General features: G+C 45.8%; 1 long non-coding RNA gene across 1 annotated transcript; it reads left to right on the plus strand.

Moving 5' to 3' along the window:
• The first annotated feature begins 1083 nt into the window (after positions 1-1083).
• Positions 1084-17907, plus strand: LOC148514032 (uncharacterized). The gene is made up of 3 exons (XR_015879468.1): positions 1084-1157; positions 16349-16655; positions 17869-17907. It is a non-coding gene; the product is annotated as an uncharacterized LOC148514032 (long non-coding RNA).
• Positions 17908-18898: the final 991 nt, after the last annotated feature.

Genomic DNA, 18898 nt, shown 5'->3' on the forward strand with positions numbered 1-18898 from the left:
AGTCGTGCTAAAAAAAACCCTCTTGGCACGCCAGGTCCTGCAACACTCTGCTAGCACATGGCGTCTTTTTTTCATCTTGTTTTGCTGCAAATGCGCCTAAGTTGCAAAGTCGCACCAGCAGACTGTGCTGATTAATTTGATATGTGACACTTGTATATCTGTGTGACACTCTGAATCTGTATACGAAGTGCTACAATGTAGCGACCACAGTGTTTTTCATTCCAAGTTCCATTGTGCTTCATATACACACACACTCAGGTGCACACAACTGCGATTACGCACACAATCGGTCACAAGTTCCATTGTGCTTCATATACACACTCAGGTGCACACAACTGCGATTACGCACACAATCGGTCACAAGTTCCATTGTGCTTTATATACACACTCAGGTGGTCGCAATCGGTTGATTGTGTGTACGCGAACCAGCCACTGCAATCGGGACTGTGATCGCAGTGACTACGCAGACCCATCGCATTGACAGGAAGTACTGCTTGTGGGTGGTGACTGGGGCGTGGTTGGGCAAATGCAGGCGTGCCAGTGTTTTTCTATGCCGTTACATGGGCCTACATAAATTACCCACTGCGATACCATACACAGCCTGAGGCCTCATAGCGTGCGCTGAAGTTAGCAATTCCTGAGTAAGGTCTGACCTGCCTTAACTATGCGTATGGGTCCGATGCTTTGATTGTACCAATGTGGTCTAACTAACTATTACGGATGTGCGTGTAAAGTAAAGTGGGCGTCCTTATGTAGTGCTGCGTCGGCATTGCGATCAATGGATTAGCATACAATCGCACTGAACTGCGTGCAACGCAATATTGTGTACTGTAATGAATCAGGCCCACTGTTTCTTATATGCTGCCTCTACAAGCTGGAGTCCTTCCATAGCAAGTCCCTCCTACCTGCCAATCAACTGCAAATTCTCAGCATCAGAGGTTCCCAGCTATGCACATTACCACTTATGTCGGGCAGCTGTTGCCAAAGGAATCATACATGACTTCACAGTGTCAGTTCCAAGTTCTAATTCTTTTAATTTGACTGTTAAACAACATATTATTGTATGGTAATTACAGGGCGTATATTCCCTATAAAACTGGCGGTGCTGCCCCAAGCTAAGAGGAGAGCATGCCATTTTCCTCTGCCTGAGGGAACAGGTAATTAAATGGATTAAGTTTGTGTGTTTGCAAGGAGTGCATACGTTTAACAAGTACTGCATTATTACTCTGCAAAACCAGCTGTTTCTAATTGGATTGCAACAAACAGGAGTGCCAGATCCTTTCATCTGAAACTAAAGAGTTGTCATTTATAAAGCTCGGTACAGGCAAAGCGATATTATAGACGATTTGACGATTTCCGATGGATTGGAACAAAAAATCGTTCAAATCGTCCAGTGTGTACTAACAATTGTGCGCTCCCGTGAGTCATTTGTCGCATTTTTTGGTCCTCCCTACATGCTGCTCAATCTGACAAAGTTTCTATACATACATGAAATTCATTTATGTTTCATACACACCTTACACCTCATACACAGAGGGTCTCATTCAGTCCCGGTCGCAAGCCCCGATGTGCTCGCAACCGGGTCGATAGTTAGCATGTTGATCGACAGCTCGCCCCGTTTTGTAGGTGGGCCGGGGGGTATTAAGGAACGCCTGCCGTTTTGTGGGCTGCCGCACTGACATCATCAGTGATGTCAGTGGGGAGCTTCCTGCTCGATCAGAGCAGGAAGCTCCCTGGGGCTTGCGGCTGCCGAGACCCAACCTTAGGATCTCGTTGCAAGCCCCGATGTTCGCGATGGTGTTCACCATCGCGATCATCAACCTGGTCGGTCATTAAGCTATGGGTGGTAACCCACAGCTTACCTATCGACCAGGAGGCCGCACTTCAAAAATGAAGCGGTCACCCTAATTCAGAGATAGCGGTGGCTTCTTGCGACTGCCTCTGAATGAGGGCCAGAGTGCGAAGGTAATTTTATACAATATTTTTAATAATTTTGTGCTTTAAACAAAGTTTCTGTACATTGAGCCATCAAAAAGCAAAGGTGTCACTATCTCAGTCTTGCTAAAAAAATTCAGTATTTCTGAATATTTGGATATGGGAGACTCAACCTGTAGTTGTTTCAAATGCCTCAGTATAACTGTAACAGATGGAAATCAGTTAAAAATATACTTTGTTCTATGCATAAATGTTTTTTTTTTTAAATCTTTAGCTGCATACACACACAACGATTGAGTTAATGAACGATTTCAGTAAACGATTTTCTACCTTGAAAAAATGAACTAAAATCGTTTACTAAAGTTGTTCATTTACTATGTTCATTTAAATGTAATGAACGATTTTTATGAACTGCAAACGATTTTTGCATATTCACTTAATGAAAATCATTGAGTTGACAAGTCTGACTGAACTACAAACTACAAACGTGAACGCGCATGAACAATAATCGTTCAACTCAGAAAGTGAATGATTTTTCCAAACTATTATCGTTAAACGATATCGTTTAACGATAATCGTTCAAAAAATCGTTGTGTGTGTATGCACCTTTTCTGTTTAACAAAGCAGTAGACAAACTGAAAACATTTTCAAAGATATATATAACATAGCGAGAATATGTCAAAAGTACAAAAAAGATGAATACAGTAACTAATGATTATATAAAGGAACTTATTGTAACAATAAAAGAATGTCAAACTACCATTTTTGTATATGAGTCTATAATTATCAACAGTAGTAATTATTGATAAGAAAATAGGGATGGGAAGGGGTGGTGTGTAGATGAGTGACAGGCAACATCATAACATAATTATTGTATATTGAGAGGGAGAAGCACAGCACAGGACTCAGTTTACAGAAGTAACACACTGTAAAATTTCTAATAAAAGATTCAGCCTATCAGGGGTATTCAATATGGAGCGAAAACGCAGTTTCCGCGAGGTTTTCGCTCGGATGACGTCTTTTTCGCCGCTTTTACTTTTACACCGTATTCAATTTGAAAACTTTTCGCTGGTGCGAAAAGTATATTGCATTCGACCCTACGAAAAAGTATCACCAAGGAATGGGTGGCAAAAAAAAGTGCAGAATTGGGGTTATGGGGTACAACATTTTGGAAACCACCCTGCAACCTTCAGACAGTCCCCCAAAGGTAAACTGTGTCAAAATTTTTTAAAAAAATACCTCAGAGGACCCCAAAAAAAAGCACTTTCATTTTCGGGGCAAAAAATTGGGGGGTACAAAGTTAAAAACTAGCGAACTACAATCTAGGGGAGTCCCAAGTATGCCCCAGGTGTTTTTTTCATTGCAGGTGTTTGCGGCAGGTAGATTTTAAAAATTAACTTTAGCAACTTTTAAATATGCTCACCCCCATTTTCAAGTACCCAAAATTTGCTGGGACTACTTATATTCTGCAAAAAAACCTTCTAAATACTATTCTTCAACACCTTCCCAAATCCCCGAAATAGCAGCTATCGAGCCCGTTTAAACACCCCAAAAACCTTCAACAGGGCTAATCGGGGGTATCCAGAGTGATCCCCCATGTCAGAGCATCTTTTTGGGGGTGTTAGGGTGATTTCCCCAAAAAACAGCAAAGTTTACGCTGATTTCAAATTCACCGGGTGCTGTTTTTGCAGATTTCATATTGAATACGGGTATAATCGGGGGCGCGCGCTCAACTTTTTCGCCGGCAAAAGCTTCGATGTGCGGCGAAAACTTCGACACGCATAGACGGCGAAGTTTTCGTTTTATATTGAATACCCCTGTAAGTGGTGCTTAGCCTGTAACCTGTACTTCTCACTTCATTCTGCAAAAATTAGAGGGACAAAGGGTCTCATTCAGAGCCGGTCGCTATTTGCGGTCGTTCGTTCTTAAAAAAGGGATGGCTTTTCAAATGAACAGTTCGCTCATTGTGGTCTGTTCACGCCTCTATGTCTGAATGAGCAAACAAAACATGCGGTTGCTATTTTGCAAAAAACGCCCCCTGGCTGCTCGCATCCTACGTCATGTCCGCTATTTGTTAGATTAATCGAGTACATCGACCAGCGTATGAACTGCTCGCTATTCTTGTGGTTGGTTTTTCCTACCGCAATCTTGCGAGCAGTTCTGACTATAATATAACCCAGTGACGTGGTCAATGACGCTGCTGTATTAATTATGCACACCCATAAAACGCCCATTTTGACCTTTAAGCACGCCTGCGTTCGGATCTCAACTCCCCGTTTTCAAGCACCTTCCCCTGTTACCACCCACATACGCCTCCTCCTGTCACTCAAAATATCAGGCATTCGCTATTTAGCGAACAAATGATTTTCGGCCGCACTGACTGGTTCGTGCATGCGTATTACGATCCGTACGCATGCGTAGTTGTGCAAATATCGCTCGGAGCGAACGAGCAGTCGCTAACGAGCGGCTCTGAATCAGGCCCAAAGTCCCCGGAAATATGTGAGAATCAGGTGATCCCTGCTGTAACCCAGGGGTGCATGTATGGGCCTGTACATCATAGAGGGAAATAAAGATGTCTCCAAAGAGGCGTCAGGGGATACGGGTATGGTGCCAAGTCCAAACTTCTTTAATGGTTAGCAAAAGAGGGAAATAATTGGCTCATATAGTTGGTGGTATATTTTCTTAATTTGAATACTTGGGTATTTAATGGACTTTGGACCTGATTCAGACCCGGTCGTAAGCGCTGAGCGCTCGCAACCGGGTCGATGGTGGCCCAGAGCGCATGCCATCTGTTTGAGCCGAAAGCTCTCTGGGGCTTGCGGCCACGAGACCCTACCACAAGGGTCTCGTCGCAAGCCCGATGGTCGCGATGGTCTTGACCATCGTGACCATCATCCTGGCCGCTCGTATTAGCTGTGGGTGGCAACCCACAGCAATGCGAGCGGCCAGGAGGCCGCTCCATAAAAAAATAAAAAGACGCCCTGATTCAGAGCGAGCTCTCTGTCCGAGCATCCGGCTCTGAATCAGGGCCTTTGGGCGCCATATATATTTAAAGTTGAGTTCAAAAAGTTTTAGAGTGGAGGGGGGAGATGGAGAGCTAACGCTTCTGATTTCGCACTGTTGACCTTGTATCCAGAATATTGACCATACAAGGCCAGTTCAGCTTCTATATTGAGGGGGGAAATCAGGGGGGATGACATAGTTGGCAGCACGTCATCTGCGAACAGTGACAACTTATTCTGTGTGCCCTTCACTGAAATACGATTAATGTTATTTTAATATTTAAGGTTTAAAAAAAATATTTTAAAAATATATATTTTAGTTTTGTTGTAATACTTTATCACTGCAATAAACAATCAGCTGTATCTCCTTTAGGCAAGGGAACCTATTAGTAAATAGCATGAACATGTCCTTATTGGAAAACATAACACATTTAATATAAACAACATAAAATGTAGTCAATAGATATACATCCAAATAGAGATGCCTGAGTTTGTTCTGGGAGTTGATAACAAGTAGGAAACAAAATATAAGTGGACTCCTAAAATTTGTAGTAGAGGATGGGAGTGCTCATGCCTCCCAACACATTCCCTATTTTGTATGGGTGGGGCTTACCCAAAAGTGGGAGTTTCTGGATGAACTTCACAGGGGTTTGGGCAGATAGGGGTCGAGCTCATTTTGTCCCGATTTCAAATGTCTTAGGGGTCTATTTACTAAGCAGTGTTAGGAGACAGAGTGAAAAGTGATACGAAAGTGATAAGGTGCCAGCCAATCAGCTCCCAACTGTCATCTCACCAACAGTGTTTGAAAAATGACAGTTGGGAGCTGATTGGCTGGCACCTTATAACTTTTCACTCTGTCTCCTAACACTGCTTAGTAAATAGACCCCTAAATGTTGGGATATACAGTATATTACAATAGGTAATAGCCAAGTATTACAACGGTAGGGTTACAGTAGTAACTTACATCTATGAAGGTGAAATTGCTCCTGCAGATAACGTTATTGTTGAAATCCTGCTGCAGGGCATGTCCATCAGGCGCCTTTCTCATGAAGCCGGGAGAGTTTCTTCCTCCAATTACTAGTAGCGATAATTTAGGCACCGTGTTGTTCTGTAACACTCCATAAGAGGCTTTGCAGCATTGCCATGGAAACTGTTTCTTGCCTACAAAAGCTAGCAGCTTCTTAAGGGGTTCATGTAGCTGCTTGTGGCTGTTTGGAGCTATTGTTATTATAATCGTTGATTGATATAGCGCCACTTTATCATGTTCTGCTGCACAAAATATTCATCATCCACATCAGTCCTTGCCCCATTGGAACTTAGGGCCTGATTCATACCCACTCGCAAGCGGCTGTCCGCTCGCAAGTGGGTCGATGTTGTGCTCTGCGCATGCGCACGACGGCGGGAGCTCCGTCGTGCGCATGCGCCAGACGCGACGAGCGAAGGACTTTCCTTCGCTCGTTGTGTCTGATCAAAGGGGGCGTGCTGTCGATGTTGATTGACAGCACGCCCCCTTTGGTGGGCGTGCCGGGGACGTGCCTCCCTGACGGGGGCGTTCCCACGGGAACGCCTCCCGTCAGAAGCCGGCCCACTGACATCACTAGTGATGTCAGTGGGAGTGATTTTGGCTCTGATAGAGCCAAAATCACTCCGGGGCTTGCGGTTGAAAACCTCAACCGCAGGCTCCGGCTCGCAGTTTCGATGGTCGCGATGGTCAAGACCATCGCGGCCATCAAACTGCACGCTCGTATAGGCTGTGGGTGGTGACCCACAGCTATACGAGCGTCCAGGAGGACGCTCCATTTTTATGGAGGGCGGCCCTCATTCAGAGTGTGCGCTCTGCTCAGAGCGTACGGCTCTGAATGAGGGCCATACTACGAGGAAATGCACACAAAGCCAGGGAGAATATGTAAACTGAGCCACCCTGTCATACCTCACAACATTTGGGAGGGGATATTCAGAGTCTGGGAGTCAACATTTGGAAGGTGGGAGTCTGCTATACAGAGGAGGAAGGCTACAATGGCTAAAGATGGCGTTAGCTTTGCTTTCCGGAGCTTGGTAAATTCAGTAAAAAAAGCAGCCCCTATAGAAAATGAAAGACCACAGCAGGTATCTCCGATATCTGTTTTTGTTCTCTGTACATACATTTGAGGATACATAGTATTTGCAGGTACCCCCCAAAAATGGGTGTTTTCACTTTTTACTCACACAGAGGAGCAGCAGCCAAAGGCAGCCCAGAAACTGATGTGTGTGTATATTTTATACTTACCTACTTTTGCTGCTCTCCGTCACGATATACAGGATTTACTGCATCGAGCTCTTATCCCACTGACTTCATTGGGGAAGCAGACAAGATACAGAAAGGTGAGATACTCTCCAAGGATTCTGGGGGAATCACAGAAAGTCATCTCCTGTACAAACTTGGTGTATATGTACTTGCAATGTGATTGGTTGGGGCTATATACAGCATTATGTCCAGATACCAGTGCACCAGTTTTCTTATATTTTCTTAAATATTATTATTTTATGTGGTACATACAATTGAACATATTTTCCCATATCAATAGCTTACATGAATATACAGTATACATTCTGTAAGTCATTGCGTATTTAAAGGATGGGGTTTGTGGCATGGGGCCTACCTTTGCATATTTTGTTACTGTAATGGCCAGCCTGAGCCTGACCTTTATGATCAATATTGCGTATTGCCATTGTAACCCCCCACTGTGTTTATGCAAATGGTTGGCAGCTGTGTGGTAATTAGGAGTATATTTCCAAGCGCTCAATGCAGACCACATGTTCTCAAAGTCGGTCCTCAGGACCCCAAACAGTGCATGTTTTCCAGGTCTCCTCACAGAATCAAAAGTGAAATAATTAGCTCCACCTGTGGATCTTTTAAAATGAGTCAGTCAGTAATCAATACACCTTTGCAGCTGCTGGGTGACCTGGAAAATGTGACATGTGTCGGGTCCTGAGGACCGAGTTTGAGAACCACTGATGTAGACAATGCAGGGATATGACAATGTATGCAAGCGGCAGCTAGCATGTTGCAGCCCCACTCCGGATAACTAGCCAGTTCACTTGGAGAACTGTCCGGTATCTAGGGATATTGATGAAGAAAGCTGGGTACACCTTGAACAGGTCTGTCAGCGAGTTGTAAGTGTTGGAGGAAATCCACACACATATTATTCAATGAAACACATTGATTGTCACAGCACCAAAGTGCCAAATCAGTGAGGCATACTGCTACTGTAGACAGACAAAAATAAAGCCACAAAGCTTGAGGGGTAAATTACCTGCTACATTATAGGATAGATAATTCAGAAATAAAAATTACCTGTATCAATAGTAGAGACAGCTGCTACCATGTAGCTATTGAAATAAGGAGAGTAGTGAAGACAAGGAACATTCAAATGACATTGGCCCTCATTCAGAGCCGTACGCTCTGAGCAGAGCGCACGCTCTGAATGAGGGCCGGGCTCCATTTTCATGGAGCGTCCTCCTGGACGCTCGTATAGCTGTGGGTCACCACCCACAGGCTATACGAGCGTGCTTTGTGATGGCAGCGATGGTCGAGACCATCGCGACCATCGAAATTGCGAGCCGGAGCCTGCGGTTGAGGTTTTCAACCGCAAGCTCCGGAGTGATTTTGGCTCTATCAGAGACAAAATCACTCCCACTGACATCACTAGTGATGTCAGTGGGCCGGCTTCTGACGGGAGGCGTTCCCGTGGGAACGCCCCCGTCAGGGAGGCTCGCCCCCGGCACGCCCACCAAAGGGGGCGTGCTGTCAATCAACATTGACAGCACGCCCCCTTTGATCGGACACAACGAGCGAAGGACTTTCCTTCGCTCGTCGCATCTGGCGCATGCGCACGACGGAGCTCCCTCCATCGTGTGCATGCTCAGTCCATAACATCGACCCACTTGCGAGCGGACAGCCGCTCGCGAGTGGGTCTGAATCAGGCCCATTGTCAGTGTTAATGTATGACCCGGGTCCAACTGCACTTTTCCTGCAATTGCACCAACAAGCTTTTGGCTAGATTATACTGAAGTGACTGCTGAATTATTATTGTTACAGATTGCATTATTGAAGTATTTATTTATTGGACTGTGTGTTGGATAAAAGGAGTAAATGAGGATTCGGATTTAGCCTAAAGTTTGTAAAATTTTAGTGTAGGCAAATTAGGTGTTAAGTGGTTATAATTCCAGTATTACTATTAACAAGGATTTTCTTATTACTTCTGCACAATTTATTACATATTGTATGGTTCATGGTGGAAGCAGATGACCAGAGCACATTGCTTTCAAAGTTTCTTACATTTAGCATACCTATTACCTAATTATTTGTTTGTTGAATTATTATCTATATAACAGTTTTATTACCAACTTGGTTTGCTTTGTTGGGAAGGGAGGTCCTCATCCCAAAACCATAGGAGTTCCGCGAGCCAACCCCTGGTAGACCACACTACTTGTATTATTTTGTGTCCTTAAAACGGTACATTTGCATTACCTTGGGGGCATGAGGGCATGGCTGTGGTATGCTGGGTGTGTGGCTGCAGTATGGGTATGACAAAGTCACCAGGAGCATTCTCAGCACTTATTAGCACCGTCATCATTCGTTCTGGCACTGGCACCTGCCCCATGCTGATTGCAAGAGACACGTCAGACGTATCTTATGCATTCTGCCGCAAAGTTGAAGCACAGAAATGTCCATTTCATGCAAGGAGGGATTTTATCAGCATCCACCACACTCAGTTATGTCCGGGCTTATGCATAAAGGCAGTGGTGGGAAGAGCCACATTGACTTATTTTTGTCAAATTGCCGTTTTCTTTTCATGTGTTCTTTTATTTAGGAGGCGCCAGAAGAATTCCGTTGCACTGTAAAAGAGCATATCACATGTGAAAACAGCAAATAAGCAGCTTGGTACAATGTCTAAAAAGGAAAATCAGTGACTAGAAAAACAAAGCAGTTTATTATTCCTTTGATTCTTATTTACTGAGTTGCTATACTGACAAGGTCGTTTCTCTACCCTTTTGTTCGGCTAGCTATCAGACAGTTTCTCGCAGTTTGCAACAGTGCCCCAGAGCCAGAAGTTTTGAACTTTGTGTTATATAAAGGCAACAAAACTCTCCTGCATGCAAACATTCCATGCATACTTTATTTAACTCTTGGAAGCTAAGCTGCTGCAATTATTTTCACCTTGCATAGGGCATGAGTCCATTTATGGTCTACTAGCTAAAATGATAATGCAATCAATGAGATAAGTGACAGTGGCAGATGTATAATAGAAAAATAGCCTACTGCAGTTACACATACTTACATGGTGATTTCAAGGTTATTTAAAAACCTAAGCAAGGAATTACAGGGACTGGATAAGCCATATTGCTGTCAGAGGAAGCAAATTCAATAGTACAATTTAATTTCTTACTTCTTGCATCTTAAAGTGGGTACACACTGCAAAGATATATGTGCAGTTCGAGTGATCTGCAGATATATCTGTAGATGATGGTCATTCATTTACACTGAACGACCATCATCTTCAAGGCAGACGCGGGTCCCGCTAGCCGGGGAGTGGGTAAGGGCCGTGTCTGCCTCCCTCCCTGCGGCTGTCTCTGTATGTGTAGGGGCAGTCGGCTGATCGCCCGTACACACACTGGCCGATGGACAGATATGTCTGTAGATACATCTGTCCAACGGCTGTGCAGCACAGCCAACACGATATGACGGTGAACGACGTCGTTCACAGACATAACGCCGGTACACACTGGCCTACGAGAATAAGATATATTGGCCAATCAATTGATCAGCCAATGTATCTGTCAGTGTGTCCCCAGCTTTACACTTGGAAAGGCTTAATCAGGGGTCAAGTACAGGACAACCAGTATGTAAAGACACAACATAAACATACAGTACATGGCAGAGGCACATCTATAATGGGTGCAGGATGTGCGGTGCACATGAGCCCCTGGGTCTGGGGGGGCCCACAACGCACACCCTGCACTCATATATACTTACCTCCCCGCAGTCTCTAGTGTGCTGCTGTGCAGTGTCGGGCCGGCGCTGCAGAGCAGCAAACTCACAGGGAAAATGGCGACGGCCATTTTCCCTGTGACTTGCTCATACGCAGCAGAGATTTCCCCGGATTATAAGACACTGGTGCCATTTTCCAGGAGACCCAGGCATGCGCAGTCATTTCTGGCACCAAGTCAGAATCTACTGCGCTGCCAGATGCAGTAGGAGGGGGGCATGCACTGAGTCTGCACATGGACCCTCTCCTTTCTTAAAACCCCATGGGATACATGCTAACCCTAACCCTCCCCCTAGTGCCTAACTGGCATTCTGACTAGTGTCGGGATTCCGGAGCTGTCATTCAGAGCGTCTGCATCCCGACAGAATTGAAACTGCATCTCATGGGAAAACATTGGCCCTCATTCAGAGCCACTCGCTAGCGGCAGTACGCTCGTTCCGAGCGATGTTCGCACATCTGCGCATGCGTACGGATCGTTATACGCATGCGCGAACCAGTCAGTGCGGCCGAAATTCATGTGCTCGCAATATAGCGAATGCCTGCTATTTTGAGTGACAGAATGAGGCGTATGTGGGTGGTAACAGGGGAAGGTGCTTGAAAATGGGGAGTGGAGATCCGAACGCAGGCGTGCTTAAAGGTCAAAACGGGCATTTTATGGGTGTGCATAATTAATACAGCAGCGTCATTGACCACGTCACTGGGTTATTTTATAGCCAGAACTGCTAGCAAGATTGTGGTAGCAAAAACCAACCACAAGAATAGCGAGCAGTTCATACGCTGGTCGATGTACTCGATTAATCTAATAAATAGCGGACATGACGTATGGTGCGTGCGGCCAGGGGGCGTTTTTAACAAATAAACGAGCGTATGTTTTGCTCGCTCATTCAGACTTAGAGGTGTGAACAGACTGCAATTTGCGAACTGATCATTTGAATAGCCACCCCTTGTTTTAGAACGAACGACCGCAAATAGCGAACGGCTCTGAATCAGGCCCATTGTCTCTATATTACATAACTACATTGCAATACTACAACCAATGGGTTATATCATATGAGAGCCATGTGGCAAATTTCCAATCATTTTATCTGCACATCAAACATTTTATCCATTAATTTTAAGTGTGAATTTAAATCTGTAGATATCAAAAAAATATTTTTCCACAAAACAAAGATTTAAAGAGTCTTTATCAATGGAATTAATTTATCTAGCGCTTGTGGGGAGAATGTGACCCCTGTCTTGAACAGTCCAACCTTTGAAATCTGTATCTTGTGACTGGAGACTGATCCTGTGTTTTCTATCATGTGAGTTACAGCCTAGCATGACATACACTTTCTGTAGCCATTCATTTCCAGCCACATTCACATCATTGTGAATAAAAAATGAGGTATAATCCGCGCCTGACCTGTTATAACTGCAGTTCTGTACAAATGTAAACCCAATAAACAGTAAAATATAGTCAGAGGTAATATGGGATGGGGATAGTCGAAGAGATTGATGTGCAAAACCAGGCTCATTCCTTTTCTCTTCGACTACCCCATCCTATATTACCTCTGACCATATTTTACTGTTTATTGGGTTTACATTTGTACAGAACTGTAGTTCTAACAGGCCAGGTGCGGATTATACCTCTTTTTATTTACTAAGCGAGAGACCGGGCTCTCTCTATTACTATCTGCTGCCACCCCCTGAGTGAGCCCTCGGTGACTTTGCTTATTTACTATTCACAGCAATGTGACTTTAATACTCAGACATTGGGGTCTATTCATCAAGACTTAAAACTATGCAATGTTAATTAGGTTTAGAACTCGCATTGAATTCAACCTAATTAACGGAGTCATTCATTATGGTTCCTGTACATAAGTATCTCTACCAAAAAACTGTCATTTTGGGAGAGACAGTTTTTCAGAAACTTTTCTCCTGCAGCCCTGGGCTCCCCGCACAGCTGACCACTGGCCCCCTCTTCCTAGGGCACCACATACAGCTGACTGCTGCCTATCCCCCGGGCACCCCGCACAGCTGACTGCTGCCTATCCCCCGGGCACCCCGCACAGCTGATCGCTACCTCCTCCCGGGTTCCCGCACAGCTGACTGCTGTTCCTTCCCCTCAGTCTCCCTGCACAGCTGACTGCTGCCTCCCCTATTCCCCACCCTCCAGCTTCCCGCACGGCTGGCTTAGGCTGACTCATGCCTCCCCTCCTTGACTATTCACACACCTGACTTCAGCCTCCCTCTCCCCCCCCACAGCTACCCGCACAGCTGAGCTGACATATGACTGCTGCCTCCCCCCACCACCCGCGTGGCTGACTTATGCCAATCTCCCGACTTCCCGCGCAGCTGACTGATGCCTCTTTCCACCTCGCTCCCCTCACGTCTGACTGATGCCTCCCCCCCCCACGGCTACCCACTGCCTTCCACCCGGGCTCCCGCCAAAAATAAATTATATTGATGCCGGCTGCTCTGCTCAGAGTTTGCAGGGGGGCGTGCAGCAGTCAGCGGTGCCGGGATCTGTCCCCCAGCGGCCCGCACCCTCTGACAGTTCCGGCTCCAGGGGTAGACACGCCCTGTCCAGCCTGGGGGCATGGCATAATTACCATATGCCACGCCCAATGACATTATTTGGGGGAGTGTCCACATGTCAGGCTGGCGGTGAGCCATTCGGCTACTCCAGGGTCTGGAACCGCCGCACAGCTGCGGCGGTGGGGGTGCCCATCTTCCCGACCAGACCATTCGCCCAACACTTTGGCCCACGGGTGGAACATTGGGACAGTGCTGTCCAGCTGAAATCGGGATGTTGGGAGAGGTGTGCCCTCTATGGGGTGGCGCACCTGTTCGTCCGCACTGGTCGAATATGCCTCAAGCCAACCCTGCCCTCTGATGTCCTCGGTCCACCCCCCCACCACCGCTCCATCAACTTTATACCCCAAGGTAAGCCAGTGTGTCCCAGTTAGAGGTGCTCCATACACTTTAGCATCGGCGGGTGCTAAAGTGATTAGTATGGAGAGGCGCAGGCTGTAAGGAGACACCAGTAAGGGATCTGAAAAGATCCCTTACCTGCACAAGCTGCCGTGTAGACGGCAGCTTGCGAACACTGTCGGGGGCTATACGCCATCTGAGTTTGGCGAACACTGTCGGGGGCTATACGCCATCTGAGTTTGGCGTACAGTAACACAATCAAATTCCGAAAATGCATAACTTTCAGAATTTGATGAATAGCCTAATTTCCTTATCCCCATACTAAAGTCACAGATGAACTTAACCAGGAGATATCAGTGATATATACTGCTTTAAGTGTATTAATGAATACAAGAGATAGATAAATTAAGGAAAATGGTCCTTAAAAATTATACCCTATATCTTTCACACCTTAAACTGGCCATACACTAGACCAACTTTCATCCAACCATCCAACTAGTTGGTTGGGTGGAATAAAAATTTGGTAATCTATGGGAGCAAATGACAATAAGCAATTTGCTCCCAAACACCAGAAAACAGACAAAAATGGTCGTTTAGTCAAGTTGGTTAAATCTGATTGATTTAAACAACTTGTCTGAATAACCGTTTGTGTCCATTTTCAGTGGTTTAGGAGCAAATGGCTCATTGTCATTTGCTCCCATACAGTACCAGATTTTCATTCCAACCAACCAACCAGGGGCTCTCCCATAGGGCCTGATTCAGAGCCGGACGCTCTGACCAGAGTGCTCGCTCTGAATCAGGGCCGGCCTACCTAAAATTGGAGCGGCCTCTTGGACGCTCGCATAGCTGTGGGTTACCACCCACAGCTTATGCGAGCGTCCATGATGATGGCCATGACCATCACGACCATCGGGCTTGCAACGAGACCCTGCAGTAGGGTCTCGTTGCCGCAAACCCTGGAGTGATTTTGGCTCTATCAGAGCCAAAATCACTCCCACTGACATCACTAGTGATGTCAGTGGGGCCGAACCCAGACGGTAGGCGTTCCCATGGGTAGGCGTCTGGCAGCCACGCCCCCGGCATGCCCACCAAAGGGGGCATGCTGTCACTCACCATCGACAGCACGCCCCCTTTGGTGCGAGACCCCGAGCGACGGCTTCCCCGTCGCTCGCCGGGTCTCGCGCATGCGCACGACGGAGCTCCCTCCGTCGTGCTCATGTGCACTTGGGCACCATCGACCCGCTTGCGAGCGTACAGCGCTCGTGAGCGGGTCTGAATGAGACCCATAGTTCCAAGGAGCACTGCAGTCAGACGGATGAGCGGGGCTTAAGGTAAGTATTCTGTGTTTATTTTTGTGTAAGGTGCACTACTAATGAGGGCACTACTAATGGGGCCACTACTGGGGACATTGCATAGGGGACTCTACATAAGGGGCACTACTCCTGGGGGCACTGCATAAGGAGTACCACTACGGGGGGGCCTGCATAAGGAGCACCACTACTGAGGGCACTGCATAAGGGGCACCACTACAGTGGGCATTATGTGTAAGGGGCACTACTGCTGTGGGCATTATGTGTATAAGGGGCACTAATTTGGGTATTGTGTAAAAGGGCACTACTGTCATAACATGAATAAGGGACACTACTATGTGGTGTAATGTGAATCAGGGGCGCTATGGCCCTGATTCAGAGCCGCTCGCAAAAGCTCTTAATCAGGGCGGCCGCTTTTTTTTTTTTTTTGTAAACCGGCATCCTGGCCGCTCGCTAAGCTGTGGGTTACCACCCACAGCTTTTGCGAGCGGCCAGGTGATGGTCGCGACCAACGGGCTTGCGACGAGACCCTTGTGGTAGGGTCTCATCGACAGCCGCCCCGTTTTGCTGCAAGTCCCGGAGCGAGTGATTTCTCGCTCGCTCCGGGGCTCGCGCATGCATATTGCCCGGCCATCGACCCGAATTAACAATTCTGAGTAAGGTCAGACCTTGTGCAAGTGTGCGTGAGGCTGCGATGATACCAATGCGAACGCACTGATAAAGTAACACAAGTGGAGAGAGCATCAGAGGGGAATGACAGCAGTGATTGTAGAAAGAATGGACCACGTTATCAACACGCGCAGTAAGTATGCATAGCTATGTGTATGCATGTTAGTGTGACTTGTGTATGCATGCCTGCTAATGTACGCGCACACCTCGCGGGCATACTGTTGATAGCTACTATATGCAGGTGTGTGCTGTTAGACCGGTCTGTCAGTTTTGTGCTTCCATTTTGTTTTATTCTGTGGCCATTCTTTTGGAAGTGGTGTACTGTGTAGTCCAAGTGCCTTTTGTGTCATAACACATTAATGTCATCTATAATAGGCTGTAGGATTAGTTAGTACCTAATGGTGTGTGTGTAAAAACACCTTTTTTAAAATTTTTATAATGTCCAATGGTGTTTTCGAAAATATAAATGTATTTATTCTTTATTTCCTAGGACAATAGCAAACCGTTCAGCAGAGGAGGAGGAGGGGCAGTCCCCATCTCCCGCTCCCCTGAAACCTCTCCCTCCCCGCCCAAACTCCCTCCCATGGCCAACCTTCCTCCCCTGCCCAAACCCCTTCCCCTGTCCTACCCCCCTTCCCTGCACACTCAGCCTTCGCTGCCCAGTCCTTCTTCCCTGGGCCATCTCCTACATCTACCACACCCTCAGACCAATTGGGCTGCATCATCCACCCCTGCCCATTGAAGTGGAACTTCGCAGCCTGCTGAGGATATGTCTCAGGGAGAACCTGTGCCTGAAGGTACATGATAAAGCAGGTCATCATATACCTCACATGTAGAAGTAATTTTTGTATTTGCAACACTTAAATTGTAAAATGTATGTTGAAGATAGACACTTACCAGGTCTATCTTAGGGCCTGATTCAGAGAAGGACAGAATTGTACAACCACACATAAGCAGCTGTACAAATCCATCCATCTCAGATGGAAATGCAGAGGGAGGTGTCAGACACCTCATTGCTGCATCCATGTGATCACAACACTGCAAACAAGGTTTCAGCCTGGGATCACCATTGGAACAATCACAAACATCTATTGGTATTTATTATATATTTGCAGAGGCTGTGGGAGATAGTTTTACCACCAGCCTGGGTGGTGCCTGGTCACGCAAGAGGTCAGGATGCTACCTTCATTGATGCAGACCCTGGCCTCTTGCCTCATGGAAAATGGAACCATCACACCTCCATTTCCGTGAATGCGGCACAAGCAGGCCCCTATGAGGAGGATTGTCAATCCTGCTGCAGGTTGGGTGGTCTGCAAGGGAGACTGCAGGACCCTTTCTGCACATGTGCTTAACGTATGTTATAACGTATCCTGGGATGAACATACATCTCTGAGTCAGACCCTTAGTCCTTAGTCATCATTTTATTGTAAGGGCCTCGTGTATCTCCAAAATTCAGACATACTCAAGAAGTGTGGATACTTGTGAAGTTTGATAATGGTATCCTCAGATAATAAGGGGGGATATTTACTAAGTTGTGGGTTGTTCGAAGTGGAGATGTTGACCATAGCAACCAATCAGATTGTAGCTATTATCTTCTTGACGTTGTTTGAAAAAAGATAGGTATATTCTGATTGGTTGTTATGGGCAACTCCACTTCTAAAAACCTGCATTTTAGTAAATATTCCCCCAGGTGTCATCTGTGCTCTTCTGCTCCATTTATCAAACGCACAAGATTCGTGCATGCAGGTCCAATGGGCAATGTCTATGACAACGTGTGGGAGCGCATACTATCAGCCAGATAGCCGGTACACACTTGCCAGTGCTGACAATGTGTTGTCCAGTCAGCTAGATTGTACAAAATATCATCAGGTGTGTTCCCAGTATTAAAACGTGCTGTTTTTTATATTATTTTTTATTTAATCTTGTACCTAATTTTTTAATTTATATAATTGTTTGCCTTTGTACAAGTGTCAGAAATATGTTTTAAAAAATATATATATATAATTTCAGATGCAGAACGTGAGAGGGACGACGATGTACTCAGGAGGCAGCTGGACCTCCTGAGCTTGGACTTACACCTCATGGGCGATTGTGTTCCAAGAATGAGGAGGGCCCTTTAATTTTTTTTTTTTGCATTCCAAAAATGTAATTGATAACAAAAGTTAATTTGCTTGAATCATGTGTTGTGTAATTTTTATATGTTAGCGTAGTATAGAATGGAAGGGAATATATATATTAACAAGTAAAAAAACACACATATTACACACACAACTTTTTATACATGATTAAAAAAAATACACATTCATTTAAGGCACACAGGCAGTTATCATATTTAAAAATGGTAAATATGCAAATGCTGCAGGAGGTGTCTGACATTCCTTGCTGCATTTGCTAGGCCAAAGGTCATAGGCTGGGATTACTATAGCGAACGTTGGTTTGGATGGTGGATGACGCCAGGACACCAGCCAGCTGAGTAAGCCTCAACTTGTGACGGTCTTATTTATCAACGAGTTTATCACTCAAAATGAGTGCTAAATATCACTGTTTGTGATAATTGGTGCTCAAGCCAATCAGCTCCCAACTGCCATCTGTTAGAAAAATTACAGTTAGGAGCTGATTGGCTGGAGCACCATTTATCACAAATAGTGATATTTATGACAAACTCGTTGATAAATAAGGATAAACCAGGGAAGTGCGTCCATCGATGCTGTCCTTGCCACTGCTGGAAAAAAGGGCGGTAACGCACCCGTTTGAAGGAACACCAGCCTGCATCATCACCGCAAGAAAAAACAACTCTGCCCAGTGGCATAACTTCATCCCAGTCGCCCGGAGGCAAGATAGATATTGGCGCCCCACCCCACCATGCCGACTCTTCAACTTTGTAAAACAAATGACACGCGGTTGATCCCTATGAAAATAAGTTGTATATTAATGACTCAGTCCTCCCCATAGGGTTACAGCCCATTTACCGCTAACCTGTTACTGCTCGCGTTCACAGATTGATGCTGATCCATGTGATTTTGTACTGCTAATCTGATGC

This window comes from Taudactylus pleione, unplaced genomic scaffold, assembly GCF_031769625.1.
Source record: "Taudactylus pleione unplaced genomic scaffold, aTauple2 ptg000262l, whole genome shotgun sequence".
In the NCBI taxonomy this organism is placed as follows: domain Eukaryota; kingdom Metazoa; phylum Chordata; class Amphibia; order Anura; family Myobatrachidae; genus Taudactylus; species Taudactylus pleione.